The following is a 23,061-nucleotide window of genomic DNA, read 5'->3' as shown; positions in this document are numbered from 1 at the left end:
AAATCTTGGAGAGACTGACATCACAAGGTGGTTTGTTTCCTGCTTTGCAGGGGTATGGCATTTTGCTTTTGTAGAACTATTGTACCTTATTATATTACAAAAATCCTTATCTTAACCAAAGTGGCATTTCCATGGACTGCAATAAGTTTGGAAGTTTTCCTCCTGCCCCTTTAAGTATGGAAATCCTTTAAGATCTTGAGTTGAGTTTAACTGGTGGCATATGTCTGCATAATCAAACTTAACTTGGCTTGAACTTTTGCAACTGAGTTAATCTAAGTACACTATATTCTTGGATTAACGTATATTGATGCTATGCAATTTACATTTACTTACAATGTCCCACATTTGCAACAACCTCCCCAACGTGTATCAGCTCTTTACTCTATGACATCATCTAACATCGTCTTAGTATTCTCACATTAAAACAGGTTTATGTCACCTTAAAGGCTCAAATTGCAATAAAAATTGACATCAGCAGTATTGTCACAGCGTTGGTCACTTGACTACTATCTTAGGCAACGGAAATTGTGAATATGCTTGATTGCTATAATATTGTGAATGTGCTTAATTGCTGTTGAGATTTTCATGATTGTTTTCTGTTTTTAGTGTCAATAAATTTGTTCAAACCAAACCAAAAAATTGCTGTTGAGATTGTCATGATTGTTTTCTGTTATTAGTGTCAATAAATTTGTTCAAACCAAAAAATTAAGATTTTCGAGAAAGGTTGTTCAAACTTCACATTGTGTTTGCTGTTAAAAACGTCATATTGAAATATAATATTGTGAATGTGCTTAATTGCTGTTGAGATTGTCATGATTGTTTTCTGTTATTAGTGTCAATAAATTTGTTCAAACCAAACCAAAAAAACAGGTTTAATAATATAATATTCAAATAACATAACTTCTCATCTTTAATAGGAGTGAATTTTATTTAACGTACATTCATAATTAATTCAATGCAAATCAGTGAAGTTTACATCATATTAAGAAAACATCCTGTTGTTTTTTTGGCACCCATTTGAGGGGTCATAATGGCCTTTTTTGGGTGCAGTTTCAAATTAAATTCCCGATAACGATTGAGTCCAAATCTATGTCTGGCAACATAATGGGTATTACACGGTTTACCCACTATTGTTTCAAGAAAATAGAACAAATAAAATAAAAATAACTTGTTTAGGTTGATCACCCAGGACTCAAATGCTTCTTTAAAACTGTACATTCATTTTAGAGTTTACATTTAGGATATGAGTAAATGCATGATTGTTTGATCTGTGTAAGAGGAAATGCCATGAGATCGTACAGTTTTTTTAGGAAAGCTGGAGCAGCACTTGACCCAATCACGTGTGGCCCCATAAATGATTTCCTGGTTCACGCGGGGAGTGGCAAACAGAGGTAAAGTACAGCCTAAGAAGCTCATTGTTGGTTTAAGTCTTTTGGCTATTGAAAAACGTAAATGTGAGCACATTTCAGTGCAATGCTTACAATGAGGGAGGATGTTCTTCATATGTTCGTACAAAAAAAAAAAAAAAAAACAACACAAACCACTTCAATACAAATAACAGCTTGAAACTCAGACGTCACGGTTGCCATGGCGCCCAATTGGTCCCAGCCGTGTGGCGCCAGGTTCAGTCACGGTTGCCACGGCGCCCAATTGGCCCCGCCCATGGACACCGGCTGAAATGCGTTGACAGATTGCTGCTGGACTACTTAAACGCTGTCTTGCGAAGTGCCTGGTGTCAGGGCGTCTGTGAAACTTCTGCAAGACTCCTGTTAAACTCTGTGTGAAATGCCTAGTTTGGTGAATTTGCCTGTGTTTTGATTCTGTTTTATTTTTGGCCTGATCTGTTTGATTTTGACAGCTCTTTTGTTCATATTTCAATCCACTTCCGAGACCATCGATCCCCGGATCAAGTGTGCGCGCATTCCTCCTCTCTGTGAGTACGTTACGCAATTGGGTCCTCCATTCCTGTTTCCTGTCCTGGTCCGTGACACAGACAAGCAGAGTAAAAATAAGATTTATTTTTTACTTTTTTAAGTGCAACAATGGACATTGTCAAAATGTTTGTTGTTAACACAGGGGGGGTTTTAAGGGTTATTGTTCTATCTTCGTTATTCATTATCCATTATCCGTTATCGGTCAGTTCATAATACGCTACAAAGCCTAAGAGCCGGGACACTTACTCTCAGCCAAAAGGCCAAGCTAAGGTCCTAGCCCTAAAGCCTTGCTGCGATCATTGCGAATGCACCGTTCCCGGAGGTACTGCAATACCGGGCCGATGCGTGGAGTGGACAGAGCAAGCTCTTATTCCATCTCCGGATTGCAAAAATCAAAGATCATGGCAAAGGCCAAGCTAAGGACTGACATAGCATCAAAGCCACAGTCCAAAAACAACAAGGCCAAGCTAAGGACCTAGCATCAAAGTCAGCGCTGAATCCTAACCAACAGGCTTTTGGCTCGCATGGACAAATACAACCAGCAGGGCCTGCAAATGGACTAAGACCATTTCAAATGGTTTCTCTCGGCCTTGCGATGTCTCTTGAATAACTGCTGCGCATATTCATTGAAGAGCAGGATGAAGCTTTACACCAAAAACAACAGCGACCAGATCGTAAAGGTGCTTTATCTGAGTGAGAAGGATGCTTCTCCGGCTTCTGCTAACCATGGAAACCAGTACTGTCTGTTTTATGTTGGGAGCTAACTCCTACCCAAGAAAAAGGCCTCTAGAGGGGATAGGCGCCGCCAGGTTGTACTTCCCCAAGAAACACCACAATAAGTGGTGCCCCGATGTCTCTGGCGGTTAAAGGATCCGTGAACCATGTACTCATGGAACTTATTACATCCTGACCTACGGAATTCAGCCCCCCTGTCCACCTTCAAATCTGGACTCATAACCTACCTCTTCAGACTTGTCTATTCATGATAATCTGCTTCACATAACGCCCCCCTTTTTTAACTTTACTTAGTTTTTATTTGGGATCTGTTACTTGCTTGTTTTTATCTTGTTTAATTGATTATTACACTTGACACCGAACGACTTTGGATGGTCAACAGAAGACCCCGAGGACTGGTTGCCAGCCAACTGCACTTAAAGCCAAGGTTGATCGTGCAAACATTTTGTAATGTGTGCATACATTGATTAGATATCACATGTTTTTGGGTATCGTAGCCAATTTTTTGTAAAAGCAACCAATCCAAAATGTGCTTGAATGTGGTTGACCAAAACACTGGACTTAGGGGCCGGTCACACAGACATTTGCGGCTGAATCACGGTCAGAAATTTCTGACTTTGAGGCGGACGCTATAGGACGCATTGAGATCGCCATTCAGACAAGTTTAGGCAGTGCATAACACGAGGTCGGAAATTCGCGCGCGGGTGGCAGCGCGAAAAAAATTTGCGCTGTTCAATTCTTGAGAGCGCGTGGACACAGCCTTTTACGAGTTTATCGAGGCTGGACCGCGGCCGTAAACTTCTGGCCGTGAAGCAGATGTCGTTAGGCGCTGTTGGACGTTTTGAGACCGCCATATAGACGAGATAGAGCAGTGCTTTACTCGCGGTCGGAAATTTTCACGTGGTTGGCCGCGTTCAAAACTTTTGAGCTGCTCAAAAGTTTGAGCATGTGTTAAACCGCGTGCCGCACACGTGGTCAACACGAGGTAATGACGCGGAAATGACGCGGAACGACGTGCTCTGGCCGCGGCCAGGGCGTAGTTACACATGGGTAGGACGGGAAATTTCAGCGGGTAATCGTGGGCGGAGCATGGTAATAGCATGTTCTGCGCCTGTATCGCGGTGTTATTACGTGAAATTAGCGTGTTACGCGTGTGACAGTCAAACGCCTTTCTCCGCATATATACAGCGCGATTTGCCGAGCACACCATTGTGCTCGTGACGTCAAGGGGGTGAACATGGATCACCGTCAGCGTAGTTTCTCTTCATTTCGAATAAATCTTTCGGTGCATTATCAATGGTCGTAGCAAAGCTTTGATGCTAGGTCCTTAGCTTGGCGTCTGGGTCAAGGCTAAATAGAGAAAAATCACAAGTGAAGTTTTATGGAATGTGGAAAGAGACAGAAAAGGCAGGACTCCCGCTGACGGTGTTAAAGACAGACCAGAAAATCCTAGGGATAAAATTCAATGCGGATGGAGGAGGCGAGACCAACTGGGATGACGTGACAAGGAAAGTTAAGCAAAAACTTGTTTTTTGGTCACTAAGAAAACTGACAATAGAGGGGAAGGTCCTAATCATCAAAGCGATCATCCTCCCAATGCTTTTGTCAATCAGTTTAATTTTTATGCCTAAAAGAAACGTGCTGTTACAACTGGACCGAGCCATCTTTCGCTTTGTCTGGGGCTCAAAGTGGGAAAGGATAAAAAGAGATACAATGAAAAAGAAAAAGGAAAAAGGGGGGAAGGGAGTGCCTGACCTCCAGCTTTTCCTGGGAAGCAAATATGTCTCTCTCCACTTCCAAAACGCTGTGGGCCCACCCAACAACCCGAAAAGTCAAGCAATGACCCGGTTTTGGATGGGCTCATATTTGCGGAAGCTAAAGCTTGTACCAGACAATCGTTTGATTCCAGTTTCGTTTAACTTGCCACCAACACATCTCTTTATTCGGGATTTTTTGAAGAAGTTTGATTTGGAAACACAAGAATGTCACACTTTACAAAACCACAGGGCCCTTATTGCTATTGTGCAAGTGCAAGCAACAGTAAGCCCTGTGCGGGGGCTTGCGTTTGGCGAATCCACAACGGTTTGGAGCAACGTCAATCATCCTGCCCTCCCAAACAGACTACGAGACTTGTCATGGATGGTGGCTCATGAAGTTCTCCCAGTCAGAGCTGTAATGCACCACCGAGGAATGTCAGCGGCTTCGACGTGCCCTCGACCTGGCTGTGGCGCCCAGGAGTCGGTGAAGCACCTTTTTTGTGAGTGCAGCGCTGCCCAGGTCTTGTGGACAATGGCCGAACAACTAGGAAAGTTCCCGGACTTGCCAGCAGGAGAGGTCCCTGATGCACAGTACGTGCTTTACGGGGTGAGTCGGTCGAGGAGGCCTCGGAACGACTTTGCCAGGGACTGGCTCACTCTCGCCGCCATCAAGGACGCCATCTGGACCTCCAGAAACCTGCTGGTATGGAGGTGCAGGCAGATCCCCCCGTGGCTGTGCTCCAAATGGCTGCAGATACCATACAATCTGCGAGCGGCGGGCCTAGGACGCAGCCATAAAGAAGACTCGTCTGCACCCACCCGGAGGGGGGAGCCGGAGCTACACTGTGGGAGTCCCGGCAGCAACTGCCTGGGTTGTGGAACCCAGAAGGGAGAGGACCCACGCAGAAGGGAGAGGACCCACACAGAGGACTGGAAGAATGCTGCTTGGGAGGGTGGGATAGCAGAGCTATGCCCTTGCACAATAGTATTGCCTTTTACACGCTGGTTAACTACTGTTAAAAGAAAATAACTCTGAAATTGTTTAATTGATGTTGAAAATGTCAGGAAAAAATGTTAAAACGTCATATCGTCACGTCATATTGTCAGATATAAAAAAATTGTGAATATGCTTGATGGCTGTGTTTTGCTGCTTTTGGTGTCAGTGGATTTGTTCAGACCGAGGACAATCGACTTTGGCCTGGACGGATCTGATGACACTAACAAAGATGTTGTATAATGAGATTGTGAGTATGTTTGATTTTCGAGAAGGTTTGTTCAAACCTCACTTTGTGTTTGCTGTTAAAAACGTAATACATTATTGGAATATAATATTGTGAATGTGCTTAATTGCTGTTGAGATTGTCATGATTGTTTTCTGTTTTTAGTGTCAATAAATTTGTTCAAACCAAAAAAATCTGCTTCACGGCCAGAAACTTCTGGCGGTAGCAAGCCTTTGATGCTAGGTCCTTAGCTTGGCCGCAAGGCTTTGATGCTAAGTCCTTAGCTTGGCCTTGATGCTGAGTCCTTAGCTTGGCCTTTTCTGGCCTTGATTTTTGCATTCCGGAGATGGAATAAGAGCTTGCCCTGTCCACTCCACGCATCGGCCCGGTATTGCAGTACCTCCGGGAACGGTGCATTCGCAATCATCGCAACAAGGCTTTAGGGCTAGGACCTTAGCTTAGCCTTTTGGCTGAGAGTAAGTGTCCCGGCTCCTAGGCTTTGTAGCGTATAATGAACTGACCGATAACGGATAATGGATAATGAATAACGAAGATAGAACAATAACCCTTAAAAACCCCAAAACCCCTTTTGGCCGAGAGTAAGAGTTCCGGCTCCTAAGCCTTGTAACGTGTTGTGAACTGATCGATAATGAATAATTAGCAAACTAGATAAAGCAATTACCTTCAATAAACCCCTCCCCGTCAGCGTAGTGATCTCGTCTTAACCCATATCTATTTCTTGACATTTCTTTTCAAGATAATAAAATAAATATGATGCCATAGCTTGAAATCTTGATATTCACGGGAATGTGTCTAGAGCGTTTATGAATTCTACAGCCCGAGAAATACATCCCTGCCGAGATTTGCATTTCCCCGCTTCTCCAACCATTTTTACCTCGTTTTATCTCACTTATAGGGAATGCAATGGCGAACATATAACCAAATCCACTTCGTCTTGCATTCGTTGGGAATGTAATACAACATAATCCATTCCGTCTTTATTTTTGTTGTGAACGTATTCGAACGGTAATTCCTTCCCCCCTCGCGTGAATGCGCATTCTGCTGCGCTTTCATCAGAAGCGATCGTATTCTATATTAAACGCTTATTTAAACAATAAAGCGAGCTAATTATAATAATTGGGAGATCCTAGTCTATATAACGCGTTTATTTAAACAATAAAGTGCGATCGTATTCTACAAAATGCATTTGTTAACACGGATGAAAAGGTCAAAAGCGATCGCAGCAGAATGCGCGTTCACCCGAGGGTGTGTGGGGGGGGGGGTGTTGCGTAGGAGTCGGATTTGGGCACAACACCGGCTCGGGAGCTTTTATACCCATGGTCCACACGAGAAAATGACGCAGAAATGACGCGATGAGGAAGCGGAACAGTCGCCGGCGTCTTTTTTCCGGCCATACCACAGACGAACGGCGGGTTGTCAAATTTTGCGCATTTTCCATCCCGGGCAACCACGGGCAAAAAAAAAAACGCAAAATTTTAGCCGTGATTCAGCCGCAAATGTCTGTGTGACCGGCCCCTAACAATATACAGTGAAGAAAATAAATATTTAAACACCCTGCTACTTTGGTATTTCTCCAACTTAAAAATCATGGAGCGTTTGAAATTTTCATTGTAGGTGCATGTCCACTGTGAGAGGGATAAACCCAAAGGAAAAATCCAGAAATCACAATTCATGATTTTTTTAACGATATATTTGTGTGATATAGCTGCAAATAAGTATTTGAACACCTGAGAAAATTAATGTTAATATTTGGTACAGAAGCCGTTGTTTGCTATTACAGAGGTCAAACCTGTAGTTTTCACCAGGTTTGCACACACTGCAGGAGGGACATTGGCCTTCTCCTCCACACAGATATTCTCTAGATCAGTCAGGTTTCTGGGCTGTCGCTGAGAAACACAGAGTTTGAGCTCCCTCCAAAGATTTTCGAATGGGTTCAGGTTTGGAGACTTGCTGGGCCATGCTAGAACCTTGATATGCTTCTTACGGAGCCACTCATTGGTTTTCCTGGCTGTGTGCATCGGGCGTTGTTGTGTTGGAAGACCCAGCCACGACACAACTTGCTCTGACTGAGGGAAGGAATATATTCCCCAAAATCTCGCAATACACTGCTCCAGTCATCCTATCTTTAATGCAGTGCACTCGTCCTGTCCCATGTACAGAAAAACACCCCCAAAGCAGATGCTACCACCCCCATGCTTCACTGTAGGGATGGTGTTCTTCTGATTCTACTCTGCATTCTTCTTCCTCCAAACACGCTTAGTAGAATTATGACGAAAAAGTTCTATTTTGGTCGGATCTGACCACTTTCTCCAATGACATCCAAATGGTCATAGACAAACTTAAGACAGGCCTGACATGTGCTGGTTGAAGCAGGGGAACCTTTCGTGCCGTGCATGATTTCAAACCATGACGTATTACCTACAGTAACTTTGGAAACGGTGGTCCTAGCTCTTTTCAAGTCATTGACAAACTCCTGTCGTGTAGTTCGGGACTGATTCCTCACCTTTCTAAGAATCATTGAGACCCCACGAGGTGATATCTTGCATCGGGCTCCACTCCGATTGAGATTGACTGTCATGTTTAGCTTCTTCCATTTTCTAATGATTGCTCCAACAGTGGATCTTTTTCTACCCATCTACTTGGCAATTGCTCTGTCGCCCTTTCCAGCCTTGTGGAGGTGTACAATTTTGTCCCTGGTTTCTTTGGACAGCTCTTTGGTCTCCGTCCCAAGTTAAAGTCTTACTGATTGTATGGGTTGGACAGGTGTCTTTATGCAGCTAACGACCTCAAACAAGTGATTCAGGATGATACATTGATTGCAGGGGGACTTCTAATGGGCGGACTAACAGGTCTTTTAGGGTCAGAATTCTAGATGATACACAGGTGTTCAAATACTTATTTGCAGCTGTATCACACAAATTAATTGTTAAAAACTAATGCATTGTGATTTCTGGATTTTTCTTTTTAGTTTATCTCTCTCACATTGGATATGCACCTACGATGAACATTTCAGACCCCTCCATGATTTCCAATTGGGAGAAATAGCAATATAGCAGGGTGTTAAAATACTTATTTTCTTCACTGTATATGTATTGATAAAACGGTGGCATTTTCTATGTGAGGACAGAAAACAAAATAGAAATTTGCGGCACTAAAGAAGAGAAAAAATATCTTTGAAGGAGGAATTGAGCATCCACCCTAAAGCAGCCAGACTATTTGGATGGATATACATGCACGAGTAATCAATCGGACTGTTAACAAAATTTAAATTCTGATAAATCTGGCATGTAAACGTAATGAAGAATATGCTGTCTTAGTTATTTGGCGACGTAAAGGAACCAAGTTAAAGATAATGAACCATTCAACTTTTTCTAAAGTCTTTGCCAGGTTTTACCATTCAAACAACCATCAAATATGTCATGAACAAACAGCATTGAGGATCACGCCACACTTAGTGGGAAAAGTGTGTGGGTGGCTACAACTTAGATGTACTTCTAGTTTGACTTAAGTACTTGCTTTGCACTGTTATTTCCAGACTGTAAGATTATATATATATGTATGTATATGTATATGTATATATATATATATATATATATATATATATATATATATATATATATATATATATATATATATATATATATTATATATAAAATCTTCGTGGACATTTTTGGGATCATCTATTTCTCAATACCACTAGTTGCCATCAATATGGAAATACTGGGGGGTAGTGGCACTGAGCCATTAATTTCCCATCCCAAGGAACTGTCATCTTAAAAAGCACAACCTGCTTGCTGGCTTCAGACATTAGCACCATGTCTGTCTGGGATGTTGTAGCTGCAATGATGTGTGGAAATCACATCTGCTTCGTATGTCCACCAGGAGCTGCCAGTCCCTTGCAGTTGTGAGCAGACCCCCATGGGTCTTCTTGGAGAGTTGAGGTTTCTCTCCTGCTCGGACAAGGGAAATTGTATTCCGGGTTTGATGATGCTGCTTGCTGATGTTGATGCCAGTGCAGTGAAGATTGTGTCTGCTATTGCTCGAAGGACTTGGTCGTGGCGCAATCTATACCTGCCATCTCTCAAGGACTTTGAGCAACAGCTGAGGATGTGTTCTAAGGATCAATTTTTTCTGACAAAGCTGACACAGATGATTCCATCAGGCCCCAGGTAAACAGGTTGGCAGGGCTTGAGAGGAGATCATACACTGATTTGACCAGGAATTTGGTTTGGCTCCACTTTCCAAAGTTCGGTCCAGGTGATCTTCCGGCCTGCATTGTGCTCCCACATTGCTGATCACATGATATGGTTAGGGTGGCGACAAGTTTGACATATGTGCACTAGATAAAGAATGGGCAAACTACGGCCCGTCTGGCTTTTTAATCCTGCCCACCCCGATTAATGGTAAAATTATCAGAGCTTAACATGCCATGTACACAACATTGGTTGAGGGCAATCCTGCTGTTGCATTGCAATGGCTGTTTTTTAATAATGAGGGCAGATTACCCATTTTTTAAATCACGCCAGGATAATGGTTACGTATTTTCACGACTATAAGGCGCACCTGGTTATAAGGCGCACCCCCCCAAAAAATATTTTTGTCCTATATTTTCCATACATAAGGTGCACCGGACTATAAGGCGCTACAGTGGGAAAGTAAACAAAGCAGTCAGTCAAACTTATCAACCCCTTAAGATTTCGACGTCTTTCAAAGAAGCAAATACATGTCTCAGACACGTACGAACACTGTCTCTGTACAATGTAACCAATCACTCAAATGCGTCATTCCTCATATCATTAGGTAGGTTAAACTCTTGGGATTCAAGAAATGCCAACCATTTCTTAGTTTCTGTTTTCTTTTTCGCTGACATCTGTGTGGACAGCAAAGTAAGAATTTCATTTTGCAGGGAAACATGGTTCTTTACTGTGCATATGATAATCAACACTTTGGATTAAATTGAATTGAAAAATAGACTCATCACGGAAACATTAAGATCAGTCTGAAACAAGATACTGGAAAAATATAAAGCCGGGGTAGCTCACCAAAGTCGTCTTGCACCCATCACGTTCAATAATAATACACAACCATGGTCCTCTTACATTCGTGAGTGTAGTAAATCCAACCATGTAAAATATTGACACACTCCAAAACACGCAACAATGCCGACACATAAAAAAAAAAACTCCGCTGAGAAGCATCTGCATGGATGACGTTGCTTGTAGCTAGCTGTCTGTTTACCCCCATAATTCCTGTTACAAATACAGACTAGAACAAAATATTTTCTCCAGGGCGTAGAACAACCTAACTTGTAATTCACATCTTTTTCGGCCAATCCCAGGCTTTGTTTTTCCCCGCTTTAGCCTACGTGAGCCTGTAAATGCTAAAAAGGACCCACCTCCTTTACCTCCCAATAACTTTAGCCAATAGTGACCGATTCAAATGATGATTGACACATTAGGTAGGAAATGAAACGCCAGTATATATATCCTAGCATACACCGCGGACTTCTTCGCCTACGGGGGAAAATCTAGTCGGCGGCTGTTTGCCTTAGTTTCGAGACCTTGCGACTCAATATTGATCCATATATAAGGCGCACTGTATTATAAGGCGCATGGTCAGCTTTTGAAAAAAATAAAGGCTTTTAGGTGCGCCTTATAGTCGTGAAAATACGGTACGCAAACGCTTACCATCAAATTCAATAGCAGTAAGCAGAGTTGTACAGAATAGTGGTGTAGAGAATTTTTGTAATCATTATTATTACAGCAGCTGAGTGCTCATCACGTACGCGGCACAGTTCTGAGGTAATAGGTTTAAATCCAGCTAACAGCCTTCCTGTGCGGAGTTTGCCTGTTCTCCCCGTGCTTGCGTGAGTTTTCACCGGGCTCTCCGGTTTCCTCCCTCAATCCCAAAAAAACCCATGTATGTCAGGTTAATTGCCTAGTCCAAATTGTCCCTAGGTGTGAATGAGCGAGTTAGTTGTCTGTCTCGGTGTGCCCGGCGACAGGCTGGCAACCAGTCCAGGGTGTCCCCTGCCTACTGCCCGAAGACAGCTGGGATGGGCTCCAGCACCCCCGTGACCCTAATGAGGATAAGTAGTGCAGACTATGAAAGGATGGATTATTATTTGAGCAGCTGAGTGCTAATCACGTACGCGGCACAGTTCTGAGGTAATGGGTAAGCAGTGCAGATAATGGATGGATAGTTTCTTCTTATTATTATCATTTTTATCTATTTTCATTGCTTTTGCCCAAAAGGATAGACAGGGAAACCACAAATTTGGCAAGTCAGTGGGTAGGGATCCACTATGAGCCATCAAAGGGAGGCTGTGTAATATATGGGTCTCCAACCTTTTTCAATCGGAGGGCAACTTTTTGTTACTAATTAGAGCAAAGGGCACCCAGTTTGGTTTGCATTTCTAAAATAACAACTTATCATGATATTATTAATAAGTTGTAAATGTATTATAAGTATGTTATTACAAGGGTAATTTTTGGAAGTAGGGTTAAATAGACTAGGTCAACCAAAATAGAAATTTTACTAGAGAATCACAATGACTGGTGAGTCATATTCAGAACAGGTCCACGGATACTTCAGCTGATGTTAAGAGACCCCTGATGTAGTACAACAAAATCAGAGCGCCACAAAGCACAGGAAATAATGCAAACTACCGGGGACTTAAAGTGACAAGCTCCATTTTCCTTCTGATTTCTTTCCCTGCTTTTCACAAGGTTTTTCTTTTATGGGGGTAACCGCAACAGCAAGATGGCGGACAAACATGTCAGCTCTCTCAAGTTGAGACTTATGTCATCTAAAATCAATACAGATATCTAGACCTATGTGTATTTAAAAAATGCTTCATTATATGATAATTCATATATTGGGCCTAATCCTCAAATCAACATCACTTACTTAAAGATTGAGGTGTTAAAATGTTGTTTATGATACATTACAAAACGTTAATGGAGCGTACAATATTGCATACTTTTCTCCTGCCACATCTGAATCATCCATTAACAACAATCAAGAGTTTTCGTGTTTCCCGACCGTCCGTGTTAAGTGGCACACAGTGCTAAAGAAGGTATCTGAGAGGAGTCTGCTCCTTTTTCTGCATTTTGCAGAATCTCTTTCAACATTGTACAAAGGTTTGGATGTATGTGTATGCCCTCGGGTGTGAATCCGTATTCATAGCAAAGCACAGTGCTTCTCTGCATTGATATTCTTCTGCTGGGAAGAAGAAAAAAGAAAGAAAACAGGAGCATGGTGGCAAATTAAATGGCGCTGCCAGCTTACTGGAAGACTGTATGGCCTAACTCAGACCGCAGCTGCCCAGGAAACGCTGGAAGCCTGGGCCTGATTTCAGCACCTTATATGGACAAGAGAACCGTAAAGACATACATAAAAATAAATGTATCTCTGAGATGTAATTCCCGTTACATAGTGAGTTACAATACAGATAAAGGATAAGATGACATCTCAAAATTGGTTGGAAACACATTATAATAAATAATTACCCATAAAACCAGTGTTGGGGACGATAATTTATTTAGTAATTATATATAGTCACTCAATACTTCTTCCAAAATATAACTGAGTTAGTAGATTCATCACTCTCTGGTAAAAGTAACTAGTTAATAGTAACTTAAGAAATAAGTTGTTGTATGTCAAATAATTAGAAATGTTTTAACTAGTATTTGGGTCCGTTGAATCGAGAAAATAGACAGGTTGTGTTACAGAACCTTGTAATATTTTTTTCATCCCACCAGCAACAGATATATCCTACAGTGCACCAGAAATAAACAGTGAACTGTCACGGAATCGAGGTGGAAGGGGGCTGTCACGAGGCGTGGTGGAGGGAAGGGGTGACCGGACCAGAACGGAGGCAGGAGGCAGGAAGGGAGAACTCAATTGCGTAACGATCCAAAAACTTTTATTCACAAAAATAAAAGTTGTCCAAAACTCTGGGACATGACAAAACAAACAGTTGATTCTTCCAACTCAACTAAACAGGACAAGGCATAACAGAACGGACAAAGTTTTAAACTAAAACAGGACAAGGCATAACGGACCGGGAATGTGTATATATATAATGAGCCAGCGCCCGCCAAACCCACAACCCAGCCGTAAATAGCAGACCAGCAATCAGCTGATCTGCTTCAGCTTGAGTTCGGGGGCGCGGCAGACTGGTCGCCATGGCGACCGTGACAGAGCCCCCCCTTTAAGGGACAGCTCCTGAGGTCCCCAAAAAAAGAAAAAAAAAATACTACCTCAGGCCCCGGAATGGTTCGACGCTTGGCAGGGTATGGGGGGTCCGGCAGGCAAACTGGACCGGCGAACACGAGGACAGACGGAATCAGAACCGGCAAAACAGGCGAGAGACAGACGGAATCAGAACCGGAAAAACAGGCGAGAGACAGACGGAATCAGAACCGGCAAAACAGGCGAGAGACAGAATCAGAACCGGCAAAACAGGCGAGGGACAGAATCAGAACCGGCAAAACAGGCGAGAGACAGAATCAGAACCGGCAAAACAGGCGAGAGTCAAAATCAGAACCGGCAAAACAGGCGAGAGTCAAAATCAGAACCGGCAAAACAGGCGAGAGTCAAAATCAGAACCGGCAAAACAGGAGCAGCAGAGTCGGACAGGCAGGCAGCGGAGTCGGACAGGCAGGCAGCGGAGTCGGACAGGCAGGCAGCGGAGTCGGACTGGCAGGCAGCGGAGTCGGACTGGCAGGCAGCGGAGTCGGACTGGCAGGCAGCGGAGTCGGACTGGCAGGCAGCGGAGTCGGACTGGCAGGCAAACGGCACGGGAGTCGGGCAGGCAGGCATGAGAGTCGAACAGGCAGGCGTCAATTCTTCCCGGGACCCCATTCAAGGCACAGCAATGGCCACGACGGGCGGGGCCGTGGTTCGAACGGGCAGGGAAGGTTACCTCAGTAGGCGCTTGCCAAACTGCGTTCTCCAGCTCTCCCCAAGTCGCGCTGGGATCGTTCGCTGAGTTCAAATGTTGGCTGGCTCATTCTGTCACGGAATCGAGGTGAAAGGGGGCTGTCACGAGGCGTGGTGGAGGGAAGGGGTGACCGGACCAGAACGGAGGCAGGAGGCAGGAAGGGAGAACTCAATTGCGTAACGATCCAAAAACTTTTATTCACAAAAATAAAAGTTGTCCAAAACTCTGGGACATGACAAAACAAACAGTTGATTCTTCCAACTCAACTAAACAGGACAAGGCATAACAGAACGGACAAAGTTTTAAACTAAAACAGGACAAGGCATAACAGACCGGGAATGTGTATATATATAATGAGCCAGCGCCCGCCAAACCCACAACCCAGCCTTAAATAGCAGATAAGCAATCAGCTGATCTGCTTCAGCTTGAGTTCGGGGGCGCGGCAGACTGGTCGCCATGGCGACCGTGACAGTGAACAATATCATAAAATAACAATCCGCAGTAAACAATATGGTGTCAGTTTAGTAAAGTAAATCTAACTCTCACAACTGGTCAAGTAAACAAAGCCTACTGTACTCCAAGTATTTTAATCACAACAAAACTCAACTATAAAACAATATAAAGTGAGTTACACTCTATAAGATACATCACAATCCTTAGTCAGACAACTGCTCAAATATACATATGTTACTGTACTCCAAGTATTTTCACACAGCAAAGGTAAAACAGTTCTACAACATAAAATGCGATTAACACTGCAGAGTAAAATAAAAAAATAAAACTAACAACCCGAGACACTGGTTGAGTAGAAATATGCAACTGCACTTTAATGTTTCTTTCACAGCAAAAGTCAACAGTAAAACAATACTAGACAATTCCCGCAGCAATTGTAAAAGTTGTAATTGATCTGGAAGATGATTCCGGCATGTACTGTATATATAACCCTGGTTGTTAGCATTATGAGTTAGCCCAACTACGCCAGCCCAACTCGTCACCAACAGTTTTTACAGCTGGCATAAGTAAGCATAGCATCAACCTCTCATCGCTAACACTTGGGCTGGCTGTGCCAGCCCAACCAATCACCAACAGAGTTTACAGCTAGCTTGCGCTAATACTTGGGCTGGCTGCCCCAGCCCAACCAATCACCAACAGAGTTTACAGCTAGCTTGCGCTAATACTTGGGCTGGCTGCCCCAGCCCAACCCATTGCCGACAGTGTTACAGCTAGCTTGCGCGAATACTTGGGCTGGCTGTGCCAGCCCAACTCGTCACCCACAGTTTTTACAGCTAGCATAAGTAAGCATAGCATCAACCTCTCAACCCTAACATTTTGCTAGCGGCGCACATAGCTGTTAGCATCCTCTTGCTAGCATCCACTGTTTGGTATTCACCATTTACCCATGGTTATTGGTAATGTGGGTTGGGCCCCCTCAAGCCACCCTGGACAGTCCCTGATTACTATGACTATCCTCTGGAAAAGCCCCCATTTCCATGACTACCCATAGATATGAATGGGCCCATGTATTCCGGATGGGAGATTCTCAAAACCCATTATTCCGGATGGGGACTTTTTTTGGTCTCCGGGCCCCGCAAGTATCGAAAATCTGTATTGTCGCAGGAGAGGCCTGATTCGGCCGGAATTTTTGGTATATGAATCATTGGGCTACTCCAAAAGCACTGGGAGAAGAGGCCCGTCAAAATTCGGCGGAAGAAGATAGATATAACTAGACAATTCCCGCGGCAATTGTAAGAGTTGTGATTGATCTGGAAGATGATCCCGGTATGTATATATAACCCCGGTTGTTAGCATTATGAGTTAGCATAAAGTTTTTAACTCAGAGAGATGTTTTTGTCATTTTTTACTTGGTTCTGTGGGGGGACTCCGCTACCCATTAGCATAACTCATCAACATGAGCCCATTAGCATAATTTGTGAATATGAATTCGTTAAAATATAGCCATTACCAAATTTTTTTAGCATGAAGCAGTGAGCATTTAGCCGTTAGCATTACTTTTCAGCATGTATCCAATAGCATAACTCATCAACATGTACACATTAGCATAGTTTGTAAATATGAAGTCGTTAAAATATTGCCATTACCAAAAATGTTTAGCATGAAGAAGTAAGCACTTAGCCGAAAGCATCACTTTTTAGCATGTACCCGTTAGCATAACTCATCAACATGAGTCCATTAGCATAAATTGTAAATATGAAGTCGTTAAAATATTGCCATTACCAAAATGTTTTAGCATAAAGAAGTTATTATTTAGCCGTTAGCATCACTTTTGAGTATGTACCCATTAGCATAACACATTAACATGAACCCATTAGCATAATATGTAAATATGAAGTTGTCACAATATAGCCATTACCAAAATGTTTTTGCATTTAGCCGTTAGCATCACTTTTTAGCATGTATCCATTTGCATTACTCATTAACATGGAACTATTAGCATAATTTGTAAATATGAAGTCGTCACAATATAGCCATTACCAAATTTTTTTGGCATTGCCGACAGTGTTTACAGCTCGCTTGCGCTAATACTTGGGCTGGCTGTGCCAGCCCAACCCATTGCGGACAGTGTGTGCAGCTAGCCCAACTAATCACCAACAGTGTTTACAGCTAGTTTGCGCTAATATTTGGGCTGGCGTAGCAAGGCACAACTACATTGCCCTGTGCTTAGAGCAATTGGCAATGTAGTTGTGCCTTGCTGCAGCAATCACAACTAACTAGACAATTCCCGCGGCAATTGTAAGAGTTGTGATTTATCTGGCGGATGTTGGTAGAGAACAGGTAGCGTTGAGTTGTTAGCATTATGACTTAGCATAACGTTTTTAACTCAGAGATGTATTTGTAATTTTTAACTTGGTTCTGTGGGGTGACTCTATTTCTCTATTTCTGTTTTTGACCCTCAGAAACGGTAACGATGTCAAGGTTTCCATGGCGCCCAGTTGGTCCCAGCCGGGTGGCGCACGAGTCTGTCAAGGTTGCCACGGCGCCCAGTTGGTCCTAGCCGGGTGTCGCCGGATTCTGTCGCGGTTGCCACGGCGCCCAATTGGCCCCGCCCATGGACACCGGCTGAGACGCATTGACTGATTGCTCTTTGGCAGTACTTAAACGTGCTCCTTTGAGCCATAGGTGTCTGAGCATTTGTGAAACTTCTGTGAGACTTCTGACTTTTATTAAACTCTGTTAAATGCCTAGTTCTGTGATTCTGCCTGTGTTTGATCCTGTTTTATTTTTTGTTTTTGACAACTTTTCTTTTTCAGATTTGAATCCGCTTCTGCGACCATCGATCCCCGGATCGAGTGTGCGAGCCCTCCTCCTCTCCCAAATAAATTGTGAGTACGTTACCCTATTGGGTTCTTTTTCCTGCCCTGGTCCTTGACAGAACGCTCAGACCACGACATGAACCCAGCGAACGCTTGTTCAAGCGCGGATTGGGGGGAGGTAGATACTCCCTACGCTCTCCAGCAGTTGGATCGGACAGAGGGCACAGTCTGGCGATTGCCCAGTGATGTCACCGCCCTTCAACTGCAGGTCGAGCAAACTTAATGGAGCATACAGCGCCAGATGGAGCAATTAGCTCATTGGACTGAGTTCCTGTCGCGTCAGCTGAATTAGCTCCCGCCTCCCAGGGCCTCTTCTCCGTCACCTTTCCTGCTCATTCGACCCACGGACACGCCCGCCGTGGCAATTGCTGTGCCTCGAATGGGGTTTCCGGGAAGATTTGGTGCCGAGCTGTAGGAGGTCCCCATCGGCCTCAACGCTGCGTCTGTCGGCCTCATCGCCGCGCCTGTCGGCCTCAACGCCACGCCTTTCGGCCTCAGCGCCGCGCCTGTCGGCCTCAACGCCGCGCTTGTCGGCCTCAACGCCACACCTGTCAGCCAACCCTCCATACCATGTCAACCAGACTCCCCGGCTCGTCTGTTTGACTCCGCTGATCACCTGTCCGACTCCCCGGCTCGCCACTCCGAGTCGTCTGCCCGCCACTCCAATTCTTCTGACTCGTCCGACTCTCCCTCAATGCCTGATCCGTCCAAGTCTGACTCGTCTGCTCGCCACTCCGGCTCGTCTTCCCGCCGATTCGTCCGCCTGCCGGCCCTGCCTCTGCCTATTCCTTCTTTTTCAGAGGCTGAAGTGGGGTCACCCTCCTCGGGAGCATCAGCCCATTTTGGGGTGTGATGTATTTTGTTTTTTTGGGGGGATTTCAGGAGCCATTCCCTGTTTCAATAAAGTTTTGTATCGAACACATGTGTCCATGATAGGACACTATAGTCACCAACTAACTCATCTCATTATCAGCCTTCGATGGTCAACTGTAAGCAAGCAAGCAACGTTTGTAGGAAAATACATCTAAGACATCAGAAATATCATGGCAAGAACCAATAGCACATCTTCATTGCCTGCTGCGGGCAGAACACAAAAGCCAGCGTATAATGACAGAACCTGTGATCATCAAAGTTATTGTTAGCAATTAAAAAAACAAATCTCTCCGTTTCTTTGTTTCTACCACCTGTTGATTCACAAAAGATGAACAATCCTATTTCGTTTTGGCGGAATATTTTTCCCTCTGGCACTTGGAAATATATGTGATCGAAGCAGCGAACTACCTCCAACAAAGATCTGATTCACCATAGTGCTATGTATCAAGGTAGAGGTAGGAATTGGATTATTTCTTTGTTCTTGACTGTGGACTGCTGGACTTTCAGGAACATTGATACCGATGGATTTGTGATTAACTGAATGGGAGAGCATCAAAATTGTGTTTTTGTCATGATTACCCATTGCCCTCACCTGTGCTCGCTTGTTTGGCGCCAGCTGTTTCTCGTTGCCTCTCTGTTCCTCTCCTATTAAAACTCAATACTATAAGCCGCACCCACCACACTTTAAGAGGAAAACCGATTTTGTACATACACAAACCGCACTTGTATTTGTGTATATATATATATATATATATATATACATTTCAGAGGTGTGGAGACGAGAGTGTGTCCCGCAACTTTTGAAAGATGCCAACATTGTGACCATCTTTAAGAATAAAGGAGATAAATCTATCTGCTCCAACAGTAGGGGTATCTCTTTGTTGGCCACTGCTGGAAAGGTCTTGCCAGACTCATCTCCACAATATCGGAACGCGTCATCCCAGAGTCACAGTGTGGTTTTCAAAAGGACAGGGGAACAGTCGACATGATCTTTGAGACACGTCAGCTCCAAGAGAAATGCCGGGAGCAGCACAAGGACTTGTTCATCGCCTTTGTCGATCTCTCAAAGGCATATGACACAGTGAACAGGGACCTACTGTGGCAAGTCCTGAAGAGATTTGGGTGTCCACTCAAGTTTCTCACCATTCTTGCACGGTTCCATTCAGGGATGAAAGCCAGAGTGGTAGTTGGAAGACACAGCTCAGAGCCCTTTGGTGTGGAAACTGGAGTGAGGCAAGGCTGTGTGCTGGCTCCAGTTCTCTTCAACATCTTCCTTGTCTGTGTTACAACACTGCTACGTAGAAGGATGGAGAAGCAGGCTGGAGTTACCATCAACTTCAGGGTTGGTGGTAACCTGTTTAACATCAGGAGGCTACAGGCAACTACCAAGCTGACTTCAGAGACCATCATTGAGCTACAGTATGCTGAGGACTGTGCCCTGGTTGCCCATACACCAGAGGCTCTGCAAAACATTCTCTCGGCAGCTGTAACTGCATACACCAGAATGGGACTGGCGATCAACACCCAGAAGACAGAGGTACTCTGTCAGTCCAGTGCTGACCTCTTACCAAACCCAATAATCTTCACAGCAGCAGGGCAACACCTGCTCATGGTGCCCACCTTCAAATATCTGGGGAGCATAGTGTCTGACACCTGCTCATTGGATGATGAGATCCAGAGCCGTCTCAAGCAAGCATCAGCATCTTTCGGTCGACTAAGGAGAAGGGTCTTTCAAAACAATAACCTTAGACTGCACACCAAAATGCTGGTCTACAGAGCTGTATGCATAACTACATTACTGGATGGATGTGAGGCATGGACTATCTACAGCCGCCATCTGAAGAGCATGGAGACCTTCCATGTAAGATGTCTTCAGAAGATCCTTGGCATCACATGGAGGGACAGAGTGCCGCACACAGAGGTGTTGGAGAGGGCAGGCGGCTGCAGCATGGAATCCATTATGGCCCAACGCCAACTCAGGTGGCTGGGGCATGTTGTTCAAATGCCCAGCCACAGACTGCCATGACGTATGCTCTATGGTCAGTTACATCTAGGCCAACGCAGTGCTGGTGGGCAGAAGAAGCGGTTCAAAGACCAAATGAAGAACATCCTGAAGAGATGTCGGATAAACCCTTCCTCACTGGAGGAACTTGCTTCCTGCCGAGACCTCTGGCGCTCCCACTGCTCACAGGGAGTGGATTACATGGAGGAACAGCTCATGCAACACCGTGCAGCAAAGCGTGCAAAGAGACATGCTCGCCAGGCCACCCCTGCTCACCCCAGCACCCCCTTCACATGCTCTGTCTGTAACCGCATCTGTGGATCCAGGATCGGACTGTTCAAACATCAGCAGACTCACAATTAAAAGAAGATGGTCATCATCGAATCGATGGACAACCCCAAGCAAGCATGTATATATATATATATATATATATATATATATATATATATATATATATATATATATATATGAATTTCCTTCTCCTTGTCACTTCTTCTCCAGTTTTGCTCCACCCACGACTGCTGAATTATCCAACCTCATACTCAATTCCAAGCCCACCACTTGCCAGCTCGATCCCCTCCCTTCATCCCTTGTTAAATCCTGCCTCCCTTCCCTGCTTCCTCTCATATCTGCTATTATCCACTCCTCACTCTCTTCTGGTATTGTCCCATCACTATTCAAAACCGCTCCTGTTACCCCTACACTGAAAAAACATGGTGCTGACCCCAACAACTTTGACAACCCCTGCCCCATCACCAACCTTCCATTTATTTCAAAAATCCTTGAAAAAACTGTTCCTGCTCATCTCCACTCCCACCTGTCCCTCCACTCTCTCTATGAACCCTTTCAGTCTCGTTTCCGCCCCCGCCACAGCACAGAGACTGCCCTAATCCGTATTGTAAATGATCTCCTCATAGCATCTGACTCCGGTTTAGTCTCCATCCTCATCCTCCTAGACTTGAGCGCCGCCTTCGACACAATCTCTCACCCTATCCTCCTCAATAGACTCTCCTCCATTGGTCTCACCCATACTCCCCTCAGTTGGTTCTATTCCTACCTCACTGGCCGCACTCAGTATGTCCAGCTGAAATCCTTCACCTCAAAGCCCTCCCTAGTCACCACAGGTGTACCCCAGGGATCTGCCTTAGGTCCTCTTCTCTTCATCGTCTACCTCTTGCCTCTTGGTCATATCCTCCGCAAATTTAATATCTACTTTCACTGCTTTGCTGATGACACCCAACTCTACCTCTCCTGCAAACCAAACTCCATACTCCCACCTGCCTCCCTCACCTCCTGCCTTTCCGAACTCAAAACATGGTTCACAACAAACTTTCTTAAATTAAATGCCAATAAAACAGAATTCCTTCTTCTTGGCACCAAATCCACTTTATCCAAAGTAAACAATTTCTCTCTCAACATCGACAGCTCCTTAGTGTCCCCCTCCCCCCAGGTCAAGAGTCTGGGTGTCATCCTGGATAGCATGCTTACCTTCCACTCACATATCAACACCATCACCCGCACTGCTTATTTCCACCTCCGCAATATTACCAGACTCCGCCCTTCCCTCACCCCCCGCACCACTGCTATTCTCGTCCACAGTCTTGTCACATCCCGCCTTGACTACTGCAATGCTCTCCTCTTTGGCCTTCCTCAAAAGTCCCTCCATAAAATTCAGCTGGTTCAAAACGCCTCTGCTCGCATCATCACAAAATCATCTTCCCAGCAGCGCATCACCCCCGTTCTCCAATAGCTACACTGGCTTCCTGTTCAACATCGCATCAGCTACAAACTGATCCTATATACATATATGGCTATTCACAACCTGGCCCCTCCTTACCTGTCCGACCTTCTCCAGGTGCATGTCCCCACTCGCTCCCTCAGATCCTCGTCCTCCCTCCGACTGTCAGTGCCCCCTGCCCATCTGAGCACCATCGGAGCCAGAGCCTTCAGTCACGCTGCTCCAAAGCTTTGGAACAATTTACCTCCGGACCTCCAAAACTGCACACCTCTCTCCACTTTTAAGTCCCGTCTAAAAACACACCTGTTCAGGACTGCCTACAACACATATCTTCTCCATTTCCTATGATTTTATGTCTTGTTTTTATTTATTATTTCGCTTACAACTTTTTTAAATTGTATTTTTTCATTGTATGTACAGTGTCCTTGGGTGGCCTGAAAGGCGCTTTTAAATAAAATGCATTATTATTATTATTATTATTATATATATATATTATATATAC

General features: G+C 44.4%; 2 pseudogenes; one reads left to right on the top strand and one right to left on the bottom strand.

Annotated features, from left to right (window-relative positions):
* Nucleotides 1–2,234: 2,234 nt before the first annotated feature.
* On the bottom strand, nucleotides 2,235–2,354 carry LOC148363424 (U2 spliceosomal RNA; annotated as a pseudogene).
* Nucleotides 2,355–5,922: 3,568 nt separating this feature from the next.
* On the top strand, nucleotides 5,923–6,068 carry LOC148363423 (U2 spliceosomal RNA; annotated as a pseudogene).
* Nucleotides 6,069–23,061: the final 16,993 nt, after the last annotated feature.

Source organism: Urocampus carinirostris, chromosome 7 (assembly GCF_059441175.1).
Source record: "Urocampus carinirostris isolate Australia breed hairy pipefish chromosome 7, RoL_Ucar_1.0, whole genome shotgun sequence".
Taxonomy (NCBI): Eukaryota; Metazoa; Chordata; class Actinopteri; order Syngnathiformes; family Syngnathidae; genus Urocampus; species Urocampus carinirostris.
The sequence above is the reverse complement of the archived record's forward strand: the minus strand, read 5'-3'. Positions and strand labels throughout refer to the sequence as shown.